Source organism: Mesocricetus auratus, unplaced genomic scaffold, assembly GCF_017639785.1.
Source record: "Mesocricetus auratus isolate SY011 unplaced genomic scaffold, BCM_Maur_2.0 Super-Scaffold_100006, whole genome shotgun sequence".
NCBI classification, from domain to species: domain Eukaryota; kingdom Metazoa; phylum Chordata; class Mammalia; order Rodentia; family Cricetidae; genus Mesocricetus; species Mesocricetus auratus.
The window spans coordinates 19163921-19190342 of NW_024429190.1; the positions used below are offsets into that span (position 1 = coordinate 19163921).

General features: G+C 39.6%; 2 long non-coding RNA genes across 4 annotated transcripts in view; one reads left to right on the forward strand and one right to left on the reverse strand.

Annotated features, from left to right (window-relative positions):
* Window positions 1–26422, forward strand: part of LOC110340669 — a 52729-nt gene that overhangs the window by 21103 nt on the left and 5204 nt on the right. The window contains exon 1 of one of the 3 annotated variants that reach the window (XR_002382475.2): window positions 5759–5906. The exons of 1 other annotated variant lie outside the window; for it this stretch is intronic. This is a non-coding gene — a long non-coding RNA (uncharacterized LOC110340669). Of the gene's footprint in view, window positions 1–5758; window positions 5907–14518; window positions 14606–26422 lie in introns of those variants that run through there. One more of the 3 variants, XR_005877722.1, reaches the window with a different exon arrangement.
* On the reverse strand, window positions 20305–21010 carry LOC121140803. The gene is made up of 2 exons (XR_005877724.1): window positions 20971–21010; window positions 20305–20693 (listed from the first exon to the last, which is right to left on the reverse strand). It is a non-coding gene; the product is annotated as an uncharacterized LOC121140803 (long non-coding RNA).

Genomic DNA, 26422 nt, shown 5'->3' on the forward strand with positions numbered 1-26422 from the left:
CATGGAGAGAGAAGGACACTGGTAGGATATGTATGGAATGGTTTAATGTGCTCAGAGACAGACCAGGGAATGGTGAGAAAGGCTGGGGATAAGACGAGGGGTTGTCAGGGCGCATTGTCTGTAGGCCAAGCTGAAGATTTTTGTTAAGTGCCACAAACATGTAGTCAGCTCATCTCTGTGATTTACAGAATGTCCTTGTGGCTGTTGGGTTCAAGATAAGCCATAAGATGGAAGAACAAGAACTTAGTGTCAGGGTGCTGAGTGGAGAGAACTCTTAGAACTCCGGAAAAGTTCGAGTATGATCATCTGATAAGAACAGGAAGAATAGTGAAAAATTAGGGATGTTTTTAAAAGATGCCCCCAACCAGGTGCACCACTATCCTTGTGTCAACTTTGTATACTAATTTCCTCCAGTTCCAACAGAGGCTCAACAATGGTATATCATTCCTAGTCAGAGTAGATCCCAGTGATTCAATGAAAAGCATAGAGAATTATTTAGTATCTTGAGAAGATCTACTGTTGAAGGTTCAATAATATTCTGAAAATATTCACATATTTATAAGCCTTTGTCTATAAAGGGATGGCTGGGTCCACAGGGGACATGTGATTTCTTTGTTAGTAGCTGTCAGTCTAGGACTGTAGGAGTACCCTGGGATTGCTGTGCAAAGAACTGTAGATGATTGTGGCTATAAACAACAGAAATGTATTGTCTCAGTTCTTGAGATTAAACATCCCAGATCAGGATGTCAACAGGGTTAACATGTTCTGAGGACTGTGAGAAGGATTTCAGTTCTTTCTGTAATTCTGTATAAAAAGATTGTGGTTGCAAAGCATCATTGAAATTCTTTGGGTAGGTGAGATGGCTCAGCTAGTAAAGGCTCTGGGGACAGGCACCTGCCAAATGAAATTTCATTCCTGCAGTCCACATAAAGGTAGAAGAAGAGTCCACAAAATTGCCCTCTGTGGCATGCCCATATCATGATACACACACACACACACACACACACACACACACACACACACACACACACCTATTGACTTGTATTCTTATGATACTCTCTCTCTCTGAGGATTACTCTCTTCTCTACTCTCTCCCTATTTAAGAATTAGATCATGAATTGTATTGTATTATGACCCCTCCCATTAATGACCTCATATTAACTTAACTGTATACATTAAGACTATTTTCAAATGAAGTGTATTCTAAGGCAGCAATGGTTGGTTATATACATTTTACAGTGGAAGCATATTCATCCTATAATAAAGCTTGATGGGGAAAGTTGGTGATAGGCAAGTGTGTGTGTGTGTGTGTGTGTGTGTGTGTGTGTGTGTGTGTGTGTTCATGAATACCTATTTGGAGGACCAAAGATCAGTGTTGTGTTCTCTCTTTAATTTCTCTCTACCTTTGTTTTTGAGACAGGGACTCCACAGGAAACTGAAGTTCATTGATTCATCTAGACTGACTAGAAAGCAAACACTCCAAATCTTCTTGTCACTACTTCCCCAGCACTGAAATTATGGGTGCTTCTGCCGTGTATAGCTTTGAAAACCCAACCAACTAACCAACTAGCCAACCAACCAACCAACCGACAAAAAAAAAAAAAAAAAACCATGGGTTCCAGGAATCAGCCATGTTTAGTTTTTTTTTTTTATTGAGCCATGTTCCTGGCCTTTGGCAGGTAGATACTGTTTAAACCCAAGGATCAATTTTCCAATAGGGAGAATATTACAGCCATGGGGAAAGTCTGCCTTTCTCAATAACAAATTCCTGATGTTTGGAAGACTGCAAGAAGAGGTTGATTGGTATCTTGTCAAGATTTTTGTGAAAGGAGTATCAGATAAAAATGATATTTGTAGTTCTCAAGGAGTTTCATCACAAAAATGTAATGTGGTGTAACATGGATGAAGCTTGAACACATTGTGTTTAGAGAAAGAAGTCAGACACAAAAGGCCTTATGGTTTGTGGTTTTCTTTTTTTTTTGATTTTCTTTTTTTTTCAATATAATTAATTCTTTTTTAAATTTTAAATAGCTTGTTTTACATGTCAATCCCAGTTCCCTCTCCCTCCCCTCCTCCCGCACTCCCCTTCCACCCTCCCTCCCACCCTATTGCCAAATCCTTCCACATAGGGGATGTCTAGAGTCTATCATTTTACTCTTGGTAGGGTCAAGGCACTCCCCTAAGAGTCCAGGCTGAGAGAGCATCTCTCTTTGTGCTATAGGCACATGAAGACAGATTGTATACCAGGAATAGACACTGATCCACAGCTCAGAGCCCCATAGGTTGTCCAGGCCTTCTCACTGACACTCACATTTGGGGGGTCCAGATCAGTCCCATTCTGGCCTCCCCACTGTCGGTCTGGGGTCCAAGAGCACTCCCCTGTCCAGATCAGCTGTCTCTGCTGGTTTTGCCAGCCCATTCTTTGCCAATTTGCTCATCATTCCTCTCTGTCACTGGGTTCCTTGGGTTCAGTTCAGTGCTTAGTTGTGTGTTTGCCTCTGCTTCCATCAGTCCCAGGATGAAGGCTCCCGGATAGTTATAGACATCAAGTTCATTATCAGGAATGGGCATTCGAGGTGGTCCTTCCACTATTGCTCAGCTTGCCAATTGATGTTATACCTTTAGATCACTCGAGGTCACTCTGGTGCCTGATCTGTCTTCGATCCTATGATTCCCTCTTCCCCCTATTCTACCCCCACCCCCTCAACTTCCTGTTCCCCCATGACCAACTCCCTTCCTCTTTACCCCCTCTATTCTTCCCAGGTCCCACTACCCCCCTCGCCCTGTTCCCCATCCATTCAGAGGATCTTGTCTCCATCCTCTTCTCTTGGGTACTATGCATATATGCATATCTTTTAGGTTCTTTCCTGTTTCCCAGACTCTCTATCTGTGGAAGTGCAGACTGGCACTATCCTGATCCATATCTAAAATCCATATATGAGTGAGTACATACCATGTTTGTCTTTTTGCGACTGGGTTACCTCACTCAGGATGGTTTCTTCCAGTGCTATCCATTTCCCTGCGAATTTCAAGATTCCATTGTTTTTTTCTGCTGAGTAATACTCCATTGTGTAAATGTACCACATTTTCTCTATCCACTCTTCAGTTGAGGGGCATCTAGGTTGCTTCCAGGTTCTGGCTATTACAAACAATGCTGCTATGAACATAGTGGAGCAGATGCCCTTGTTGTATGAACCTGCCTCATTTGGATAAATGCCTAAGAGTGGAATTGCTGGGTCTAGTGGTAGATTAATTCCCATTTTCCTGAGGAATCTCCATACTGATTTCCAAAGAGGCTGTATGAGTTGGCATTCCCACCAGCAGTGGAGGAGTGTTCCTCTCTCTCCACATCCCCTCCAGCATAAATTGTCTTCGGTGTTTTTGATTCTAGCCATTCTGACAGGAGTAAGATGGTATCTCAGAGTTGTTTTGATTTGCATTTCCCTGATGGCTAAGGATGTTGAGCACTTTCTTAAGTGTCTCTTGGCCATTTTAGCCTCCTCTACTGAGAATTCTCTATTTAGCTCTGTACCCCACCTTTCAAGTGGATCCTTTGGTGTTTTGGAGATTTGTTTCTTGAGTTCTTTGTAAATTTTGGAGATTAGCCCTCTGTCAGATGTAGGGTTAGTGAATATCTTTTCCCATTCTGTGGCCTGCCTTTTTGTCTTTTTGATTGTGTCCTTTGCCTTACAGAAGCTTTTTAGTTTCAGAAGGTCCCATTTGTTAATTGTTGATCTCAGTGCCTGTGCCACTGGTGTTATGTTTAGGAAGTGGTCTCCTGTACCAACTCGTTGAAGAGTATCTCCCACTTTCTCTTCTAAAAGTTTCAGTGTGGCTGGATGTATGTTGAGATCTTTGATCCATTTGGACTTAAGTTTTGTACAAGGCGATAAACATGGATCTATCTGCAGTCTTCTGCATACCACTACCCAGTTATGCCAGCACCATTTGTTGAAGATGCTTTCTTTTTTCCACTGTACAGTTTTAGCTTCTTTGTCAAAAATCAGGTGTTCATAGGTGTGTGGGTTAAAATTAGGGCTTTCGATTCGGTTCCATTGGTCTACCTGCCTATTTTTGTGCCAATACCAAGCTGTTTTCAGGACTATAGCTCTATGATAGAGGTTGAAGTCAGGGATGGTGATTGTGGTTTTCATATGTAAAATATTCACAGTAGGCAAATGCATATAAACTGATAACATGATAACTTTTCCCAGAATTGGGCATAGGTAGATTCAGGGTGACTCACTTATGAATAGGAAGAGGACTTAAAGAATTTTTGAAAATAGTTGTAGAATTAGATGATGTTTTCATAAGTATGTAGCTATACAGAAGCAGACACTAAACTGTGCATTTCAAATGTGAACTTTATAGAGCACGCACTGAATCCTGATTAAAATTGTCATGTGACATTAGTGACTCTATTTCAAACATGAAAAGTTGGAGATATCAGATGATAGTCTTGCTCAGATGGGAAATGTCAGGGCTAAGTTTTATTGATGATTATTTTTTTCTACTTACAAAAACAAAATTTCCATGGACTACCTGCGTGGAATTTGTTCTTGCTAGGAAATCCTCCTTATAGTAAATGTCCATTTCTCTGAGGATAGTCAGATAGCCTGTCCATTGACATGGTTGCCCTACTTAAAATATCTATAGGAATTATTTCTTTCATGGTAAGGAAAAAGCAGAAGAGTTTTTCCCCTTTTGGTGTCTTTTCCAAGGGAGGAGGTAGGACTTTGCAAGTGCTAAAGTAGATGTGCATGTGCTGCGTGCATGTGCTTGAGTGTGTGTGTGTGTGTGTGTGTGTGTGTGTGTGTGTGTGTCTGTGTGTAAATGGCTGGGTATGTGGTGTATAGTCTCCTGTAAGTCTCCTCTTTCTGTCATAATTGTTGTTTTCCTGCAGCTGTGGCAGGCGATGAACCCATAACCACAAAACTCAACAAACTCACATGGAGTTTATTGGGAAAGGGAGCAAAGGGAGGGGTTGGTGTTGGCCAACCAGGAACAGAGATGGAAGGGGAAGGGAAGAGAAAAGAGGTAAAGAGACACAAAAACACACAGTGAGAGGGGACAGGAAAGAAGAGGGAGACAAGAAATGTTCAGTCTGCCCCAGGGGAACAGCAGAATAGAGAGGAGAGTGGGAAAGAGTAGAAAGAGAGGAATGGGAAAGAGAAGACAGCAGAAAGAGATGAACAGGCAGAAAGACTGTTAAGTGGGCAGGGTCTGTCTCTTAAAGGAGTCCTTTGCACCTCCATGGAACCGTGGGCTGAGCAGGGCACTGTCTGAGTGTTCATTCTGCCAGGTGATGGGGCAGGCCAGCATAATGCTTGAATCCTTATAATAATGAAGTACCATAAATCAGCAGCCTTGACTTAGCGGCCATACACAATCCCATGTCATCTGAGGATAAGGAATCCATAGTTAGTAGTTGAGCTGTGATTGTAGAGCAAGGTGAAGTCAAGTCATTGGCCAAAACAGTGATTTTATTGGGTGCTCACAGTCCCATTTTGATGCTTGGAAAAATTAAGTTTCCTGTGTTTGCAAGGCTAAGCACTGTTTTCTTGCTGACTTTCAGAGTTGCTCTTAATTCTTGAAGCCAGACTCAGGCCCTCATCATTCTGACCTCAGCGCATAGTTGTTTACTCCTCCAGGCTACAAGGGGGCACTGTTCCTCAGGAGAACAGAATCTTCTCTATGATGTAAGGTTGCCATGGCAGTGTTTGTTCTGTCATTTCTACCAAACACATGGACATAGTTACACCATATAACCAAGTAGACATTCTTAAAGAGTGAAAGATATGGAAGCAATGCAAGCTGACCTAACTTCAGGTTGACATCACTTCATACCATTAGGTGGCAGAATATTAAGTAGACGTCCACAAAACTTTGTCCCCTCTTTCCCCCAGGTATGCATACATACAGACTATTCCTCTAGCAATATGATTTGGAGGTTTGCTCAGAAAGATCTTTCATGTGAATTGCACATAAAGGGTAAGGGACATTGGTAGTCATAATCTTTGAAGCTTTTTCTTTTCTTTTTTGGGGAGACAGTGTTTCTCTGTATTGCTTTGGAGGTTGTCCTGGAACTTACTCTGTAGATCAGGCTGTCCTTAAACTCAGAGTTCTGCCTGCCTCTACCTCCTGAGTGCTGGGATTAAAGGTGTGAGTCACCAATGCTGACAACTTTTGAAACTTAGGTTTTTTTTCCAGTTAATACAAAGGATGTTTCTTCCCTCACTACATCTATGTTTAAATGAGTTCTTCATGACAAGTGCCAAAGCCGTGAGGAATTTTATGACTTGAGCAGTTACTGTGCCAAAATTATGGTCTAACTTTTGAGCATCCAATTGTCTTAGTTGGCCAGGGCTGAAGAGTAATTTTTGTTCTTACAGTTCTAGAGAAGTACAAATCAAGATGTATACAGAGTATCCCTGCCATATCCCCTCTTGACTTGCACATGACTGCTTTGTGTCCTCACAAGGGCAATTGCTTAGGTTGTGTTCATGTCCTGATCTCTTCTTATGACTTCAGTCATATTGGATAAGGCACCACACTATTGCACTCACTTGATTTAAATTGATTGCTTCCAGACCCTGTTTTAACACAGAGCCCAGACACATATGAAGCACTGGTGTTAGGACTCCCACATGTGAATATACAAAGGACACTGTTCAGTTGCAACACCAACTGGGTGTGAGACACTTAAAAAAGTGTCTCCATGTTGCTGGTGAGAGACCCAACACCCAGATAACACTCAAGGTCAAATGACTGGCAGAGGGCCACAGAGGCTCTGTGGAGCACAAGTCTTGGAGCTGCCTCTTTTTGGTTCTTTCATGTGTTCCAGTTTGTATAAGAGGTTGAAATTTACCTCTGAGATATTAGAAGTAAAGCTATTAAGTTGGGACACAAGGAAGGGACTCTCAGGAGGCTGTCCTTAAAATATACAGCCCTGTTTTAGGGACATGAAATGATTCTTGGTTTTGCTGCTGCATGAATGCTATTCAAAGACTTTTTGTTTTACCTCATTCTCTTGTTTTATGATGAATTTGTGCGTGAAAAGACTCATTAAGGACATCATTATTCTGCATTTATCAGTAATGAACTGTCTGTGGCACCTATTAGCAGCAAAATGGCCCAAGTCTCTTTTTGAATCTGTCTACATTCTTCTTCATTATTTACTGCTCCACTCTCATTCATTTAAAATGGATTTTTGAGAGTGCAATTTTCCTCCCAATTGTTCTTTTATTTGAGAGACAAATATTAATAGAATTCATAATCCTCAAAGAGGACTCTCTGAATGTTCCAACATGAAATTGACTTTAAAATTTGATTTGGGCAAGGGGCAGGAAGGTAACACCTAAATAGTAAGACAAGTTAGAAATTTTTTGCATTAATTATTCTGCCTAATTTTCAGAGGAACTCAGACATGGGCATCGATAACCTCATTTTACCAAGAAACATCGATGGTTGTCCTTGTTTTTGCTTATTGGTCCAACATCAAGTTCACAGTCCAGATATGGGTCGAAGGTTCAAGAAGGTTCCATTACTGATCAGGGTTCTGGATATCTGCACTTCTACCAGGCTTCTACTAGGAACTTGTGTGTTTCTGTAGGCATCTCTGCTGGGTGGAGCCCAGCACAACCTTAGCTGGAGTCTATGCACACAGCTCCTTCCAGTAGAACCTGACACTATCTATGCAAGAGAAGAGATTGTTTTATAAAGCATCCCTCACTTCTTCTGCTTTACTTTTTTGCACAGTTTATTTTCCTAACTTGCTACTTAATAATTAACATTTCTTTGGAGGATTTTGAGAGAGGGATTCCATGGCTCACGAGGCATCCAAACACAGCATGGAATTAGTTAAGATGGATGTTAAGCTTTGTTCCAGGTAACTTGTTCAGGAAAAGAAAATGCAATCAGTGATTAACAAGCCAATTCTTTAATATTATTTTAAAATGTTGATAACTTTTTATGTGTGTGCATTTTGCTCAGACTTCAGAGAATGAGCATTTCACAAGCAACTGGTAACTTCCATGATGTTTTCTGAGGGTTTGATTCCAACTACTCTTGATTCCTACTTCACTGTGTTATCAATAAAGAGTAATCTCAGTGTCACACAAACGAACATATGGTTAAAGCAAAAGAAGGCAAGACAATTCTTTTTCATTGGGAGGGGGAGAGTAACATAACTCAAATTGGGCAAGCAAACATACCTTGACAGGAAGTTTCCTTGAGTTTTATTCTAACATAAGTCACTGTCTATTCCCCTTGTTGGTTGGGGTTTGATTGCACAGTCTTTTATGATTAGGTGATGTTAAAAGAATCAATGCAGTACTGAAGTTTCCCACTATTAACATGTGAGTTTTGATATGTGATTTAAGCTTTAGTAATGTTTCTTTTACAAATGTGGGTTACCTCGCATTTGGGGCATAGATATTAAGAATTCCAATGTTCTCTTGGTGGATTTTTCCTTTGATAAGTATGAAATGTCTTTCTCCATCTCTTTTGATTAATTTTGGTTTGGTCATTTTTATTAGATACTAGAATTGCTGCACTAGCTTGCTTCTTGGGTGCATTTGCTTGGAAAGTCATTTTTCAACCCCTTACACTGAGGTACCTTCTGTCTTAGTGTAGAGGTGAGTTTCTTGTATGCAGCAGAAAGATGGATAATATTTTTGTATCCACTCTGTTAGCCTTTGTCTTTTTATTAGAGGATTGGCTCCTTGGATATTGAGAGATTAATGACAAATGATTGTTAATTCCTATAATTTTGTTGTTGGTGGTGGTGGTAGTTTATGTGTGTGTTTCCTTTCTTTGAGTTCTCCTGGTGTGAGATTATTTATTGCCTGTGCTTTCATGGGTGGAGTTAACATTGGGTTAGATTTTTCCTTCTTATACTTTCTATAGGTATGGATTTGTGGGTAGATATTACTTAAATTTGATCTTGTCATGAAAAACCTGTTTTCTCCATATAGGGTGGATATAGGACTCTAGGCTGGCATCTGTGGTCTTTTAGAGTCTGCAAGGCATCTGTCCAGGCACTTATTGATTTTAGAGTCTCTGTTGATAAGTCAGGTGTGATTCTAATAGGTGGGCCTTTTTATGTTATTTAGCCTTTTTCCTTTGTGACTTTTAATATTCTTTCTTTGTTTTGTATGTTTAATGTTTTGATTAGTATGTGACATGGGGACTTTCTTTTCTAGTCTAATCTATTAGGTGTTCTGTACCTTTATAAGCATGCCCTTTAGATTAGGAAAATGTCTCCTACAATTTTGTTAAATACATTCTGAGTTTTTTTGAGCTGGGATTCTTCCCATTATATTCCTATCATTCTATTTTTTATTTATATTTTATTGTCACCTGTATTTTTAAGTAATGATTTTTAAATATAAATTAGAAACAATCTTTTTTACATGTCAATCCCAGTCCCATTCTCTCCCCTCTTCCCCTGCCCCCACCAATCTCCTATCCCATCCATTTCTGTTCTCCAGAGAGGGTGAGGCCTTCCATGAGGGATCTTCAAAGTCTGTCATATCAATTGGAGCAGGGCCTAGACTCTCCCCCATGTGTCTAGGCTGAGAGATTATCCCTCTGTGTGGAATGGGCTCCCAAAGTCCATTCGTATATTAGGGATGAATACTGATCCACTACCAGAAGGCCCATAGATTAACCAGACCTCCATACTGACACCCACTTTCAGGGGATCTGAATCAGTCCTATGCTGGTTTCCCAGCTATCTGTCTGGGGTCCATGATCTCCCACTTGTTTAGGTCAGCAGTTTCTGTGGGTTTCCCCAGCCTGGTCTTGACCCCTTTGCTTATCACTCCTCCCTTCCTGCAACTGAATTCTAGGAGTTAAGTTCAGTGTTTAGCTGTGGGTGTCTTCTTCTGCTTCCATCAGCTACTAGATGAAGGCTCTAGGATGGCATATAAGGTAGTCATCAATCTCATTATTGGGGAAGGGCATTTCATATAGCCTCTCATATAGCTTAGATTGTTAGCTGGGGTCATCCTTGTAGATCTCTGGACATTTCCCTAGTGCCAGATTTCTGTTTAAAGCTATAATGGCTCCCTATATTATGGTATCTCTTTTCTTGTTCTCCTCTATTCTTCCCTGGACTCAACCTTCCTGCTCCCTCATGCCTTCCTCTCTCCTCCTCTTTTCCTCTTCTTTTTCTCCTTGCTCCCATTCCCCTCCCCCATGCTCCCAATTTGTTCAGATCTTATCGCTTTCCCCTTCTCCAGGAGACCATGTATGTCTCTCTTAGGGCCCTTCTTGTTTCATAGGTTCTCTGGCAGTTTGAATAGTAGGCTGGTAATTCTTTTTTTTTTCATTTTTTATTTTCATTTTAAATAGCTTGTTTTACATGTCAATCCCTCTCCCTCCCCTCCTCCTGCACTCCACTTCCCCCCCATCCTTCCACCCTATTGCCAAATCCTTTCACATAGGGGATATCTAGAGTCTGTCACTTCTTTCTGGGTAGGGTCCAGGCACTCCCCTAAGAGTCCAGGCTGAGAGAGCATCCCTCTTTGTTAGGCTGGTAATTCTTTGCTCTATGTCTAAAATCCATATATGAGTGAGTACATACCATGTTTGTCTTTTTGTCACTGGGTTACCTCACTCAGGATAGTGTTGTCTAGTTCCATCCATTTTCCTGTGAATTTCAAGATTCCATTGGTTTTTTTCCCAGTGAGTAATACTCCATTGTGTAAATGTACCACAGTTTCCTTAACCATTCTTCAGTTGAGGGGCATCTAGGTTGCTTTCAGGTGACTATTATAAATAATGCTACTATGAACATAGTATGCTGTTGTATGAATGCACATCTTTTGGATATATGTCTAAGAATTGCTAGATCTTGCGGTAGACTGATACTCATTTTCCTGAGTAATCTCCATATTGATTTCCAAAGTGGCTGTACAAATTGGCACTTCTTCCAGCATTGGAGGAGTGTTACCCTTTCTCCATATCCTCTCTAGCATAAACTGTCATTAATGTTTTTGATGTTAGCCATTCTGACAAGAGTAAGTTGGTATCTCAGAGTTGTTTTGATTTCCATTTCCCTAATGACTAAGGACATTGAGCACTTTCTTAAGTGTCTTTCAGATATGTTAAATTCCTCTATTTGGAATTGTCTATTTAGTTCTGTATCCCACTTTTTAATTGAATTATTTGGTGCTTTCATGACTAATTTCTTGAGCTTTTGGAAATCAGCCCTCTGTGTGATGTGGGGTTGGTGAAGATATCTTCCCATTCAATGGGCTGCTGTTTTGTCTTGTTGACTGTGTCCTTTGCCTTACAGATGCTTCTCAGTTTCAGGAGGTCCCATCTATTAATTTTCCATCTCAGTGTCTGTGCTACCAGTGTTATGTTCAGGAAGTGGTCTACTGTACTAATTCGTTCAAGGGAACCTCCCATTTTCTTTTCTAAGAGGTTCAGTGTGGCTGGGTCTACATTGAGGTCTTTGATCCATTTGAACTTATGTTTTGTACATAGCGATAGACATGAATCTATCTGCAGTCTTCTACATGTCAGCATCCAATTATGCCACCATCATTTATTGAAAATGCTTTCTTTTTTCCATTGTATAATTTTAGCTTCTTTTTTGAAAATCAGGTGTTTGTAGGTGTGTGGGTTAATCTCAGGGTTTTCAATAGATTCCTTTTGTCTACCTGCCAATTTTGGTGCCAATACCAAGCTGTTTTCAGGACTATAGGTCTATGATAGAGGTTGAAGTCAGGGATGGTGATTCCTCTAAAAGTTCCTTTATTGTACAGGGTTGTTTTGGCTATTCTATTGTTCTTTCAAGATCCGTGAAGAATTATGCTGGGATTTTGATTGGGATTGCATTGTATCTATAGAATGCTTTTGGTATGATTGCCATTTTTACTTTATTGATCCTACCATTACAAGAGCATGCCATTTTCTGATATCTTCTTTAATTTCTTTCTTTATTTCTTCCTTGATCCTGGAATGGTGAATTTTGCATTGTTCAATTTCAATGATTTTATTGGGTTTCTGCAAATCATGTTGTTGAATTCTAACTTTTAAGCATGGTATTCTATAAGATACATGGGGAAAGTTAAATCCTTTTTGTATCTGTTGAGGTTAGCTATGCTGCTTTGTATGTCATCATTTTTAGAGAAGGTTCCATGTGGTGCTGAGAAGAAAGTATATTCTTTTGCATTTGGATGGAATGTTCTATAGATGTCTGTTAAACCCAATTGGGTTATAACTTCTATTAGTTTCTTGTTGGTGGTAGTATTGTGTGTGGATTTCTCGCCTTTTTTTCTGACTGTTGCTGAAGTGGGATTATCTGTTGCCTATATTTTTGTGAGTGTAGTTAACTGCCTTAGGTTGGAGTATTCCTTCCAGGACTTTTTGTAGGGCTGGATTAGTGGATACATATTCTTCTAATCTGTTTGTTTTTCATGGAATATCTTGATTTTTCCATCTATATTGACTGAAAGCTTTGCTGGGTATAGTAGTTTGGACTGGCATCCATGGTCTCTTAGTGTGGGTAGAATATCTATCCAGCAACTTCTGGCTTTCATTGTTTCCATGGTGAAGTCAGGTGTAATTCTGATAGGTTTGCCTTTATTTGTTACTTAGCCTTTTTCATTTGCTTCTCTTAATCTTTCCTTATTCTGTATGTTCAGTGTTTTGATTATTATGTGAGGGTATGATTTTTGTAGTCTATTCTATTTGGCGTTCTGTATCTTGTACTTTCATTGACATGTCTTTCTTAAGATTGCGAAAGTTTTTCTATGGTTTTGTTGAATATGTTTTCTGCACCTTTAAGGTGGGTTCCTTCACCTTCTTCTATAACTGTTATTCTTAGGTTTGGCCTTGGAATTGTGTCCCATAGTTCCTGGATATTTTGTGTTAGGAATATGTTGGACTTAAGATTTTCTTTGGTCAAAGAATATGTTTCTCCTAGTGTATCTTCAATGCCTGAGATTCTCTCTTCCATCTCTTGTATTCTGTTGGATATGCTTGCATCTGTAGTTCCTGTTCATTTACCTACCTTTTCTATCCACAATTCCCTCAGTCTGTGTTTTTGTTTTTATTTCTCTATTTCAGCTTTCAAGCCTTGCACTGTTTGAATTGTTTCCTTCACTTGTTTGGCTGATGTTTTTCTTGACTTTCCTTGTTTTCTTTTAGAGATTTCTTCATTTATTGCAATTTTTGCCTTTTCTTTTCCTCCATTGCTTGTATTTTTTTGTTCAATTTTTAAGGAGATTTTTGTTATTTCCTCTTGGGGGTCTTTATCATATTCATAAAGTATTTTTAGGGTCATTCTCTTCTGCTTCATCTGTGTTGGGATGTTCAGGTCTTGCTGGTGTGGAGCCCCTAGACTGGTGGCATCATATTGATCTTTCTGTTGTTGACTCTAATCTTACAGTGTTGTCTTCCCATCCCTTCTTCCAGTGGGTGCTGGTGGGGCCTCTCCCTCCCCATGTGGGTACAGGTCCAAGGTTCTCTTCCAGTGAGTACAAGCAGGTCCAATACCCTGATGGCTCTCCTCTTCCCATGCGTGGAGGTGGGACTAGCACCGTTTCTTCAGCAGACTCTGGATGGCCAGGTCCACCTGGATGGGCTTCCCATTGCAAAGTCCTCAGGCCTCAGGAGGTTCCAATCCTATTCTTATGTTTGATCTTTTCATACTGTCCCATATTTCCCGGTTGTTTTAGTTTAGCATTTTTTTGGATTTAACATTTTCTTTGACTAATAAATATATTTCATTTATCCTACCTTCCACACCTGAGATTGTCTATTCCATCTCTTATATTTTATTAGTGATGTTTGTGTCCATAGTTCGGTTGCTGTGATAAAACTCTGATGAAAGGCAACTTATAGGGGCAAAAGGTTTATTTCATCTTATGCTTCCAGGTCATCCATCTTTGAGGAAAATCATGGTAAGAATCTGAAGAGAAACTATGAAAGAACACTGGTTGCTAGCTGATGCTATTACTCACTCACAGGCTCATGCTTAGGAACTTTCCTATATAGCCTTAGATCACCTTCCCAGGCATGGTTTTCTGCACAATGGTCTGGGCTATCTTACATTAAATAATAATCAAGCTGCCCTTAAAGACTTGCCCATGGGCCTATCCATTCTAAGAAATTTCTCAACTGATACTTTCCTCTCAGATGTCTTTAGGTTGTGTCAAATTAAAAATTAAGGCTAACCAGGGCAACATTAAATATGAAGGAAGAAACAAGTGCATGGGTTACATGAATGTACAAGAATAGTGGAACTATAGCACATAGGTCATGGGGCTTTGTGGCTGCTAACTAGTCACCTTTCTTACTATAGATAGTAACCTACTCATTCCTGTATCTCCTTCAAATAGTTGCACTATTAAATAATAAGCATAGCCTATCTTGATGGATGCCAAATTTTAATATTATAAATTAATTAAGTCATCTACTCCTTATAATCCAATGGATTTGCTGTTGTCATTCTCATCCTTATTGTTGTTATCCTTCCTGGATGTTATTTATTGTAGCCAGCACAATTAATGGTTTGGAGATTGGGATCTGAGGTTTGAGAGGAACATTAAGTTCACATACAGTGAAACTGAAGACAAAAATTCCCATGGTAAGTGGGGAGAAATGGTTATATTTGGGGGTAGGTTCTCATCATTTCACAGATCACATGGATAAGTTTAGTGCTCCTTTAGGGAGTTTTAAACATTTTCATATGTGAATGTTTGCTTTCATGTATGTATATGAGCTACATGCAAATAAAGGCTAGAAGACATTGAATCTGGAACTTACAGGTAGTTGTCAGCCACTGTGTGGATTCTGGGAACCAAGCCCAGGTCCCTTTTTCATGAGCAGCCAGTTCTCTTACCAGTTAGCTAGCCATCTCTCTAGTCCTAAGCTCCACATTGTTTATAATGTCCATGATTCAGAAACTTTGAAGGTGTATAGTTCAAAAGAGAGAGTTACTAGGTGTAGAAAAATACAAATACTTTTGCAACATTGTCCTAATTTTTTGGCCTAAGATAATTTGTATACTTTCAGATGTAGTGAAGCCATGTGCTCTAGGATGTGATGAGTCTTCAGTCATTTCTGTCCTGACTGTCATGGTACTGTGTTGAAACTGCTTTACTTGCATGATTGTGTGTACCCTTTGGGAGCAGACCAGACTGTACTCAGTCCTGTTGTTCACCATTTTCCACACTGGTCTGCTTGTTCCCCCAAGCTGCTTGAGATATTGTTTGTTGTTTATTTCTTCTTAGTCTCAATTCACAGTTTTCTGATATGGAGACTAAACACAGATTTGACTTCTGGAGTTGTTCTTGCTCTTTTTGATAGTATCTCTCTTACTCACAACTGTTTCCCACTTTGATTTTGTGGCTCTTTCCTGGCTACCTCAAAGTTGCTGCAAAGCCTTTGATTGCTCTAAGAGCTCATGTTCTCTGATATTGGTCTCGTGTGTGTGTGTGTGTGTGTGTGTGTGTGTGTGTGTGTGTGTGTGTGTGTACAAACATGCTGTGTATCTGTTCCTGTCAATGTTTGGATGCTGTATTCAGAGGAAGCTAGAGGAAGAGAAATATTTCCTTTTCTGAGCAATTCTGAAAATAAAGTTTAAAAGAGAATTTGGTTGTGAAGAAGAGGTCCTTCCCCTACATATCTGCTTATCTTCTCATTGGGGTGGTTTCCCCTGGACACTTCCTTTCTACCATGCGCTGTTCTCTAACAGTTCATTTCCTATCTCTCCCATGTGCTTGCCTCTTCTATATATAGTTCATTTCTTCTCTCTGTCACACTCTATTTTCTCTTATAACATAGCTGAACTGTTTTCTTGAATGATGAAAGAGGAGCTTTTAAAGAAGCATTTCCCCTTAACTTTAATAATGTATTTTCCCTGGTGGAACCTAATGGGGGAATCTGTTGCTTTTCATTTCTCCCCCCACTGAGCACCCAGGGCATCTTCCTGACTTCTCTCCTATGTAATCTCTTCCCTAGGTGATCTCACCTCCACCCATGGTTTTAAATAACACCAAGAAGCTGGGAACTCACAGTTTGTATATTTAGCTTTGAGAAATCCCATAGGCTAAATAAATTTACTACAGATTACAGAAGGCCTTTTCTCTAAGATGGCCAATCTCTACTAGTGTCCTGAGCAAGGACCACTACATGGTACTCAAGGCAAACACACAGGAGTTATTCTGAGATAGATTTCTTCATTGCTCCAAAATCTATCATGAATTGATTCATGCTGTCTCATCTGTGCTAATCTACCCTTGTCCAGACCAATGCTGTTTAAAGATTTGAACAAATAAAATAGATTTCTGATGTATATTTCTCCCTAAAATCTACCACTACATGTCTTGTTTTCAGTATCAAGTAGATGGCTATCATTGCCTCACAATGGTTAAAATATTCCAAATGCTTCCTCTTAGTTCTCAGAACAAAGTATGAACCATGCACATTGCCCTTGAAACTCAGGATCTAGTAGTTGATCTATTTGAAATAAGTTATCCTTGATAACTTCATAAAGGTACAGAAGTACAGAATACATTCTGATTACTCTTACCAACCATCTTTTACCCTCACTGTCATTCCTGTGTTCCCCAGTCAATTCCCCACATTCATGTCTTTGTTTACTTTTGTGACCCATGAGCTTGAACAGAGCTGAATTCATGAATGAGTGCCAATGGTCTTGGAACCCTCCACTGGAAATTACAAGATAGTAATTTTCCCTCCCAAATAAAGTTCAGAGTCTTTTTCTAAAAGTTCATATTCTTTTCAACAGTATGCACCCATAACTGCCTCCATCCCCTTAGTGCATATGCCCCGATGGTCTTATCTCCCAAGCATTTAGCTTTACTCTTTCTTTTGAGCTCACTCTTCTTTGTGACATGGCTGGCTTCTACAGTCATTGAGCCGACAAGCCCATCTTCTGTAAGAAAATTTGTCTGATCCTGGTGTTGGTGGTGCATGCCTTTAATCCTAGCACTCAGGAGGCAAAGGCAGGCTGATCTCTGTGAGTTCAAGGCCAGCCTGATCTACAGAGTGAATTAATTCCAGGACAAGTTCCAAGGCAATACAGAGAAACCCTGTCTCAAAACACTCCCCATCCAAAAATAGTAAAAAAGAAAAAAAGAGAAAAGAAACAAAGAAAATTTGACCAAGCGTGTGCAGAAAGCAATTTATCTCCTACTGTCAATTGTCTAATTGCTTGTTCTTACTTTCTCAAGTTCTTGCACCATATGAAATATTTTTTCCTAATTTTAACATATTTTGCAATTCACTCTTGCCTGTGGAATATCATAGACAAGGCATTTCATCAATTCCATGCCTTAGTACTTGCAGTATATTAAATATTTAAGCAAACTTGATGCAAGGTATATGCTCATAGAACATCTACTGAGAATAAATGAAAGAATGAATCTTTGTGCTTTATATTACCAGGTGGATCTTTTTGGATGTGAAGAATACTCCTTTTCTCCCCTAAAAGTTGACATCAGAGTTCCTTTACACAAGGACATTTTACTAACCTAATTGTTCTCAAGTCTTCACATATGGGCAAAGTAAAGTTTTTGTTTGGATTCTGAAAAGTCCATTATACATTGACAGGTGTTCAGGACTGCATTATGACAAAGGAGACACAGCTGAGACAGTAGTGAAATCACCAGATTTCAGGTTTTATCATATCCAGAGGGCTCTTTAACTTCACAGATGATAGTCTTATGTAACTCAGCTGGTTTATGCTGCCTTTCCTGGCTATCGTGTTTACCAATTATTTTTCATATTCTATATGACTCTCTTTGAAACCAAAAATATCTCATTTCAATGTCCTGCCCGTGGTTACCTTTGGCTCTCATAGTTCTTAAATCATGTTGCCCCATGTACTGCCATGAGTAACCCTAATGGTGTTAATCTTTGCTCTTGAATAGATTTTGTACCAATTAAAATCTATATTCCATTGGACACATAACAAACACGTCCTCCGCTATGGGTACAGGGGTGTAAGGATGTATTGTAACAGCTCTCATACTCACTTGATGCCTATGAAGGAAATGAGAGCAACTATGGATAGGACATAGTTCAGTGCTGGTCCAGAGGCTATTTGCAATGACATACAGTAAGTTGGTACTACCCCTGTTAACTTTCAATGATGTCTCCGTTCTATCTTATCTTTCCTCTCAACAAAAACATCATTTAATCAACTTTAGACAGGATGATTGCTTTCACAAAGCCATGACCCAAAGCTTACTATGATTTTGGCACATGGTCATGCAGGATACATATTAGCTGAATGAGCAGAATCATAGATGCTTATCTTGCCTTCCATTAAGAAGTCTTTCCTTAATAGAACTTCGTAATAGAATTATGTCCACTGGGAACAGGAGATATTAAAATAAATCCCAGCATGGCCTTGTGAGTCAGCAAGGCTGTTTTCTCAAAATGTAACTTCCCTCTTATTTTTTTAACAGGGTTTGCTTTCTTGTGTGCACAAAGTATGAATGTGATAATAAAGTCCTCCAAGTGTACACAGACAGTTTCCTGGTATCAAGCTAAACCATAGGAATGTGCATAATCTAGAAGTGGAATAGACGTGGATTTGCACTGCCTGTAAGCCTGCGCTCCATGCACCAATCTGCCTACTGCCTCCTCAGAACAAACACCATTCCTGCAGAACTGCTCTATCTAACAGACATAGTTTGAGAATATCCAAAGCGTCTTATGGAAGGATGCCTTGCTGACTTCCTGGTCTCAGGATTCTGTTTTCTTGATGTATGCCTGACAGCGACGAGCCAAGGAGGACTGCATTCTAAATTTCAGTGGCTGGTTCAGGAAAGAGCCTCAGAAAAACTTGAATTCTTCCTTTCTTCTCTCTTCTTCTTTCTTGTTCGTCTTCTTCCTCCTGCCCTTCCACCTTCTCCTTTCTTTTACCTTCTCATCTCTTTCTCCCTCTTCATAAACTCTTTAGGAGCTATAGGGATGGCATTTATACATCTACAAGTTATAACTACTTTGGGATATATTTATATATGAAGAAATACAGGGGAGATGCTCAATCAAAGAAAGTAAAAACAGCATGGCAGAAATACAGAAAATGGCTGCTTACCAAATATTTGTCTATTGCTTGCTAATTGCTTATCATGAAAGCAATATGAAGGTTTACATCTCATTTAAAATAAGAATAAAGGAACTTATAATGAGCAAGAAGTAATAATTATTCAAGGTTATAAAGTTTGTAAACAACTGACCCAGCACTTGAATTCTAACTCATCACATTCAAGTAAAACAACTTGCAATGCATAATGTGTTTGAACATTTTGTGGAAAACTTATTTAATTTATTTTTAAAATGTGGCCATTCATTCAGTGAGAGTCCTTGTCATTCCTCTACATCATGCAGCAAGTAGAAAGGTTAACAAAAGGATACCAGAGATATTATATTATCAATATTGGTGAGGTTTTTCCCCCTGTGTTGATATTTTCTTTATGATCTAATAAAGCTTGTCTAAAGATCAGAGAAGCAAAGCGACTGGCCACTAGAGAGTTCTCACTTCTACCAATGCTCAGATCAAAGGAGCGATCCTGTCCTCAGATTGCATCTCCAGAAGAGAAGATTGCTGGGGAGGAAAGCAGGGAGGTACTGCGAAGAGATGCTATGGAGAGACCAGGAAGATAGGATGCACCAGGCATTTTCTGGTAATATAAGACCATGTAGAAACACATAGATTAGCAGTTATGGCTTAGTAATTAAGAGAGAGATAGCCATTAAGAAGCCATAACCATTGATCAACAATTTAATAATTATTATGTCTCTGGGTGCTTATTTGGGGCTGAAGGGTGGTGGACCTGGCATCTGATTTCTGCTATGAACAGAGGCCCTTTGCTCTTGGATGTTTCATATCTTAAATTTCTGTGTCATAGTTGGTTAATATAAATATTCCAGTTAGTAATGGAGGCCCACTAAAAAAACCCTAATCTATTCAGAAGCAGTCCTATAGATTGTCCGTCATGGCTTGCTTAGAGATATGTTTCACTGTCTCTATGCTTTCAGTCAAGTTGTAATTTCCCAGATATCCCAGTTTTTTATTCTATGTAATAGTCATGTCTAAGTGGAAATACTCCAGAGTGTTGGCCATCTTTACCATGCTTAGGTCCTGACATGTCTTCACATTAATACCTTCTGTCACATTGACCTTTTTCTAGCATTCACTCTGGTCCTGAAATGCTAATTTTTCTTCCCAGCATCTGATGGAATGCCAGGCACATACCATCCACTCAATAACCAGCTGTTGGTAGTTTGTACAATGGAAGCTGGATCCAATTCAATGTCTGGAGTTTTTATTTTAACTGTCTGATTCGGTAATGTGCCAAGGCAATTTTATATCATAGATGAGGCTGATTTGTAGAGGGAGCGGGAGCTCTGATTATTGAATGCCCGCCAAGTGGCAGGTTCAGAGCAGAGGTTTGGTATTCAGGAGAAATCAACTCGCCTCTTTTCAGAAAGTTTGTAAACAGCAGCGGAGTGATTCTCAGGAAAATTTCCAGGTTACTAGTTGATGGAGGATGAGGACTGAAACCAAATGTGAACCTGGGTTTGCAGCTGGTGCTCAGCGAACTTTAGGAGCAAATGATCCAGTGAATCTTCAAGTGTTAAATTCCAGAGGCTAGAGACAAGAGTTTGAGATTACTGTGTGAGTCAGTAATCCAGTCCTGGGGATAGAACACATGGTTCCCAGTCAGGTAATCACTGAGAAATACTTAATCAAATCTCCTGCTGTCTGAGTCTTAGCAATGAGATAACACCCTCTGCGCATCCTTATAAAACTACCAATTGGCTCACCTGTCCTTACCTTACAGAATTGAAATCTAATAGCTCAGCTAGTCACTGGAGGCATTTTCATTTAAACAGGTGCTCTGGGTTAAACTTAGGATACTTTCTTTAAAATTTAAAGTGTAGAGAGTTGTCTCAGTACATAAGAGTGCTTACTGCTTCTCCAGAAGACCCTGGTTTGAATCCCAGCGCCCACATCAGGTAGCTCACAATTGCCTGTGACTTCAGTTCCAAGATCCAATGTTGTCTTCTGGCCTCCACGAGTATCTGCATTCCTGTGGAGTAAAAAAAATACATAGAAGAGCATGCATACATGCACACAAATAATAATCAGTAAATAAGTAAACAAAGGGCTCAAAATGTCAAATTAAAAAAATATTATATTCCTGAAGCAACCTTGTTTCTTATCTAAATTTAAACTGGAAAAAATATTATATTCCTATATATAAAACGGACTATCATTATGTAATTACTGTTATGGAAAGCTTGTCCCTGATCACCTTTAATTATTTTCCACAATACATGTTTCCAACTTTCCCTTTATATGTATATAACTATTGGGTTTTACAATTTAAGCACTATACAATATGATTTTAGTATAGAAAATGAGAGTTTGATTTTTAAATGATCTTCCTTTGAATCTGCCATAAGCTCACTTTCAATCCTTGTTTTAAATGTATATATATATATTTAAGATACTGAATTTCCATTATAAAATGCAGTAAAATAAAAAAATAATGGTATCATTACTTAATATCAGCTTGCCACAACCATGTACATACGTTGATTGTTGTTCCATTTTGTTAACTATGGTTAATTTATTTCCTAGTGCAATATTTTATGGGCTCATTTGTTCACTCATTCTTAAAAGTTTCACAAATGCATCCACAAGTGTCTCCCAAAATTATGACCGTCTTTGAATTCACTTACAATATACGGTATTATACAACATTTTTACTTTGATTATTAATTTCTTACTCATTTCCCTTTGACAATTTCCCTAGGATTATCACTGTCTCCTTTTTATTATGTATACTTTTGGTCTTATAGGCATTGTACAATTAAATCTTTCACAGCCTTGTTTTGGCTTGCATATTGTAACATTCTTCAGATCTTGGTTCTTACTTATCCAAAATATATTTAGTCTACTTTTACCTTCGGAAATATTGTCACTTGATATTAGGACTGGGTATAAAATTATGATTCAAGAATACTTTTCTTTCAAAATTAAAAAAAGCATTTCTCCATTGTCTTTTCCTTACTAAAGCCTAATGTTTCCTGTTCTCTAATCCTTTAAGTAACACATGTATTTTTTATGGAAATATTAACATGATAGTAGTCAGAAAATATTGAGCTAAATAAGACTTTTCCAAAAGCAGAAATAAAACATGTGTATATTTATTAGAACTAAAAGAAACCAGAGCAGGGTTTGCTATGAGATTATGGGGTGTAACCTAGAGTGATGTGAATAACTTGCAATATGGTAGGGAAATTTGTGTGAATGATTTTGTCAAAGAATTTTACCATTAGGATCTGCATGACTTAATTGTATATAAAATATAACTCAGAAAAATGAAAATATCATGAGAACAGTATAAGCTTTAATGCCACTTCAACCAAAGGACAGGACAAGTGGCAAGGCCTTGAGTAGGATCTGAGTGTCCTATACAACACTCCTTCATGGATCACGATAGTGCCAGTCTGCGCTTCCACTGACAGAGAGGCTGGGAAACAGGAAAGAACCTAGGAGAGATATACATGGTACCCCAGAGAAGAGGAATGAGGTAAGATCTTCTGAACAGATGGGGAACACAGTGAGGGGTGGGGGGAGTGGGAGCTGGGAAGAAGAGAGGGGGAGAAGAGGAAGAGAGAGTAGGTCAGGAGGGAACAGGAAGGTTGAGTGGGGGGTAGAATAGGGGGAAGAGGGAATCATAGGTTAGAAGACAGATCTGGCACCAGTGAGACCTCTAGTGATCTAAAGGGATGACACCAACTGGCAAGCTAAGCAATAGTGGAGAGACCACCTTGAATGCCCATTCCTGATAATGAACTTGATGTCTATAACCATCCTGGAGCCTTCATCCAGTGACTGATGGAAGCAGAGGCAAACACCCACAGTTAAATACTGAACAGAACCCAAGGAACCCAGTGACAGAGAGAGAGGAGCAATGAGAAAATTGGCAAAAAATGGGTTGGCAAAACCAGCAGAGACAGCTGATCCACACAGGGGAGAGCTCTTGGACCCCAGACCAACAGTTGGGAGGCCAGCATGGGACTGATCCAGACCCCCTGAGCCTGAGAGTCAGTGAGGAGGCCTGGGCAACCTATGGGGCCCTGGGCAGTGGATGAGTGTTTATCCCTGGCATACAAACGGACTTCGTGTGTTCGTAACACAAAGAGGGATGCTCTCTCAGCCTGGTCTCTTAAGGGAGTGCCTGGACCCTGTCCTGAGTGAAATGACAGACTCTAGATATCCCCTATGTGGAAGGATGTGGTGATAGGGTGGGAGGCTGGGGGGGATGGTGGGGGGATTCTGGAGGGGGGGAGGGAGAGAGAACTGGGATTGACATGTCAAACAAGCTATTTAAAATTAAAATAATAAAATAAAAAGCATTTACCCTCTTTCTGTGGGGCACCATTAGGACTTAAGGTACATGATGGGTGGCAGTTGTCTTCAGTGTCTGTGAGTCACTTGAGTTGGTTCAGCTTCCCTTTTCTTCATTTCTTTCTGAATCTCAAGCTTTGCTATCTGATGTGTGTTAGCCTGGATAATATACAGGAAATTTTCCATATTTTATCCATTTATCTGATTTCACTTAAGCCATTAGCTGTTTACTATATCTTTGGGGGTCCTGTTCTGGTCTTTTTCCATTTCTATGTCAAGGATATTACTACTCAAATGGCAGAACCCTTCAGTCAAGTCTTCCTCCAGTCCCTTGGGGGCCCTTCAGGAGAAGTCAGAGTAGAAAAGAGAATATACATATCAGCTCTGAATTCCAGAACCTGCCTCCTGACCTCATAGTCACACCTATGTGACTAGAATCTGCCCTTTTATGCTCCTGACTAACTCGGGGAACAGCCAGCTGTCCCTAGCTGGGTCTATCACCCCTGCTAGGCATGTCACATGAGAATACAAACACAAGGAATTGAGCCAGTCCAAAGACATCAGCTTGCTGGTGGGGCATGGAGACAGAGTCCCTGCTCCTGTGGTGAGCTCAAGGGAGCCTTCATGAGTCTTAATCTAACAATGGCTCCTGTTATATACTCTGGACAAAGGCATTCTGTGGCATTTGAAACAATATGCCAGGATTATCATGACACCCAAGTCTCTCTTTCACTTTTTCAAATGTAATTTTTAATCTTTCTAAGCTCATAAACATTTTACTTCCCATCCACCCATGATCTAACACTCGGAGACAGGAGCTGAGTATACCTGTAAGATGACATCTGCTCCCCTCCCCATCCCTTAGCATAGCAGAAGGTGCCCTCCCCTATCTTCCTGAGGCTACCAAATTGAGATGAAAATGTGGAAAGCTCTGGGGCCAGAACCACATAAATATTTGAAGACCAGTTCTCTTTTCATGTCATGTTTGAAGGAAGTATTTCTTTTCATGTTTTTTCCTTCTTTCCAATTAGTTTATTTTCGGTGGAATGCTACAAAGTCATTCTGTTAATATATATTAAAATGTGTCCCTGATATTTTAAGAATAATTTTCAATAATGGCTGTTACTTCATGGCATACTGTAGTGGAAAAAATATAAACTGGAAAAATTCAAGAGAATGGTTTTGGTGTTTAGAATTGTATTTTCATATCAATCCAGATTCTGTAAATAATTAAACATGCCAATGTATAGAGTAAAATGTTATTTTAATACCAGTTTAGTGATGATGATAATGAATGATATTAGATAAATGAATTAGGTCCTACTGTAATTTTGCTGTATTGTTTAATATTTCTAGAAGTTCTAAAAAGTATAAATTATTGTTCTTTCCACTTTTTCTGAAATAGGCTTTAGAGAGTGGAGCTGGAATAATTTGACTTCTCCAGCATGTGCTAAAGGCAGAGGTTTCAATTCAGATTCAAGTGCTTCCAATTTTAGCTTTTTAAAAAACCCTTTAGGCAGAGGTGGTTGCACCATCCCCTTGCTCTTCCGAGTTTCCAGCTATCAGCTCCCAATTTCATTCAGGTCACAAGGTGCATGATTCCCATGGCTGACTAGGAATGCTAAAGTACCCTTTCCCGTTTCCTGGCCATGCTAAAAAAAGATCAATGACAGTTGTAGAAATGTCCCACTCATCCCCAGGCACATGGTCTATGCTGTTTTATGATTCTCCAGGAATTCTGCTATTTCCCAATAAGAAAAGGGAAAAGAGAGAAGTGCCTCATTTAGAAAGAAATCCCAAAGGCTCCAGGAATGAAGAGTTGTGATGTGAACTTTGCTCATTACAGTGCAGATAACTTATTCACAAAAATGCAGGAGTATCTACGCACTGGGAACTATGATATAGTTGTGGAGTTCAGGAAGGCTGCTGAGAGAGGCAGGAGAAGAGCCAGGCATGCATGTCACAGGAAGAACTGGACAAGAGGAGACAAGAATAAAGCTATTATCGAAGCAGAGAGGACCTGAACACATAGGCAAGTGTCTCTGCAGAGTGGCTTTCCCATAGTGTTTTCATTAGTAAACACTGCAACACAGCAGAAAAGGAAAATGAGTTGTTTGTGTATCATATACTATAGGTTGTTTGCACTAGAGAGATAGCTCTATGGTTGAGAGCAGATATTTAATGCTTTTCTGAAGGACTGGAGTTCAGTTCCCTGCACCCATATCAGGCAGTATACCACCACCTGTATCTTCAGATCACTGCATTTGGCATCTCTTGCATGTACACTTGAGGGCACATACCTCTGATATGAATATATAATTAAAACAAATATTTAACCTATGTTTGCAACCTGGTAGCATGTAGACCACAGGGATATTTTAAAATTATATTCTTGTCACCTAATTAGATAAATAGTTATTATTCCTCCTTTCAGTGAGGAACAAAGAAAGCCACCAGAAACATCCATGGGCTATGCAAGTAGTCTGTGAAGGAAGAGAGATACATCATTGAACTAAAGGAGGTTAAAATGGTTTTCAGCCACTCACAGGGTTTGAGGGCAAGCTCTTTGTGTCAAGCAAACAGTATTTGTCAGCTTGATAGTCTAGCATCACCGGGAGATGAGCCTCTGAGAAGACTTATGGGGGACTATCCTTACCGAATTAACTGAGGCATGGAGACCTGCCCACTGTGTGTGACACATACTCTGGCTGGGATCCTGGACATTGTAAATGGAAAACTGAGTAGGTGCAGATTTTTGTTGCTCTCTGATTCTTGACTGTGAAAGTGATGTGACCACAATTGCCTTTGTGTCTTTGCAGCTATGATGGCTAGCAACTTGGAAGTATAGGCAGAACGGAACTCATTCTTCCATACTTTTATTATTTGAGAGATCAGGGCATTTTACTATATCAACTGAAAAGAAACTCAGACGATTTTAATCTTCCTAGTATTCAGATGATGAAACAGAGATTCAGGACAGCTGAGGTACTTAGTGCTGACTGG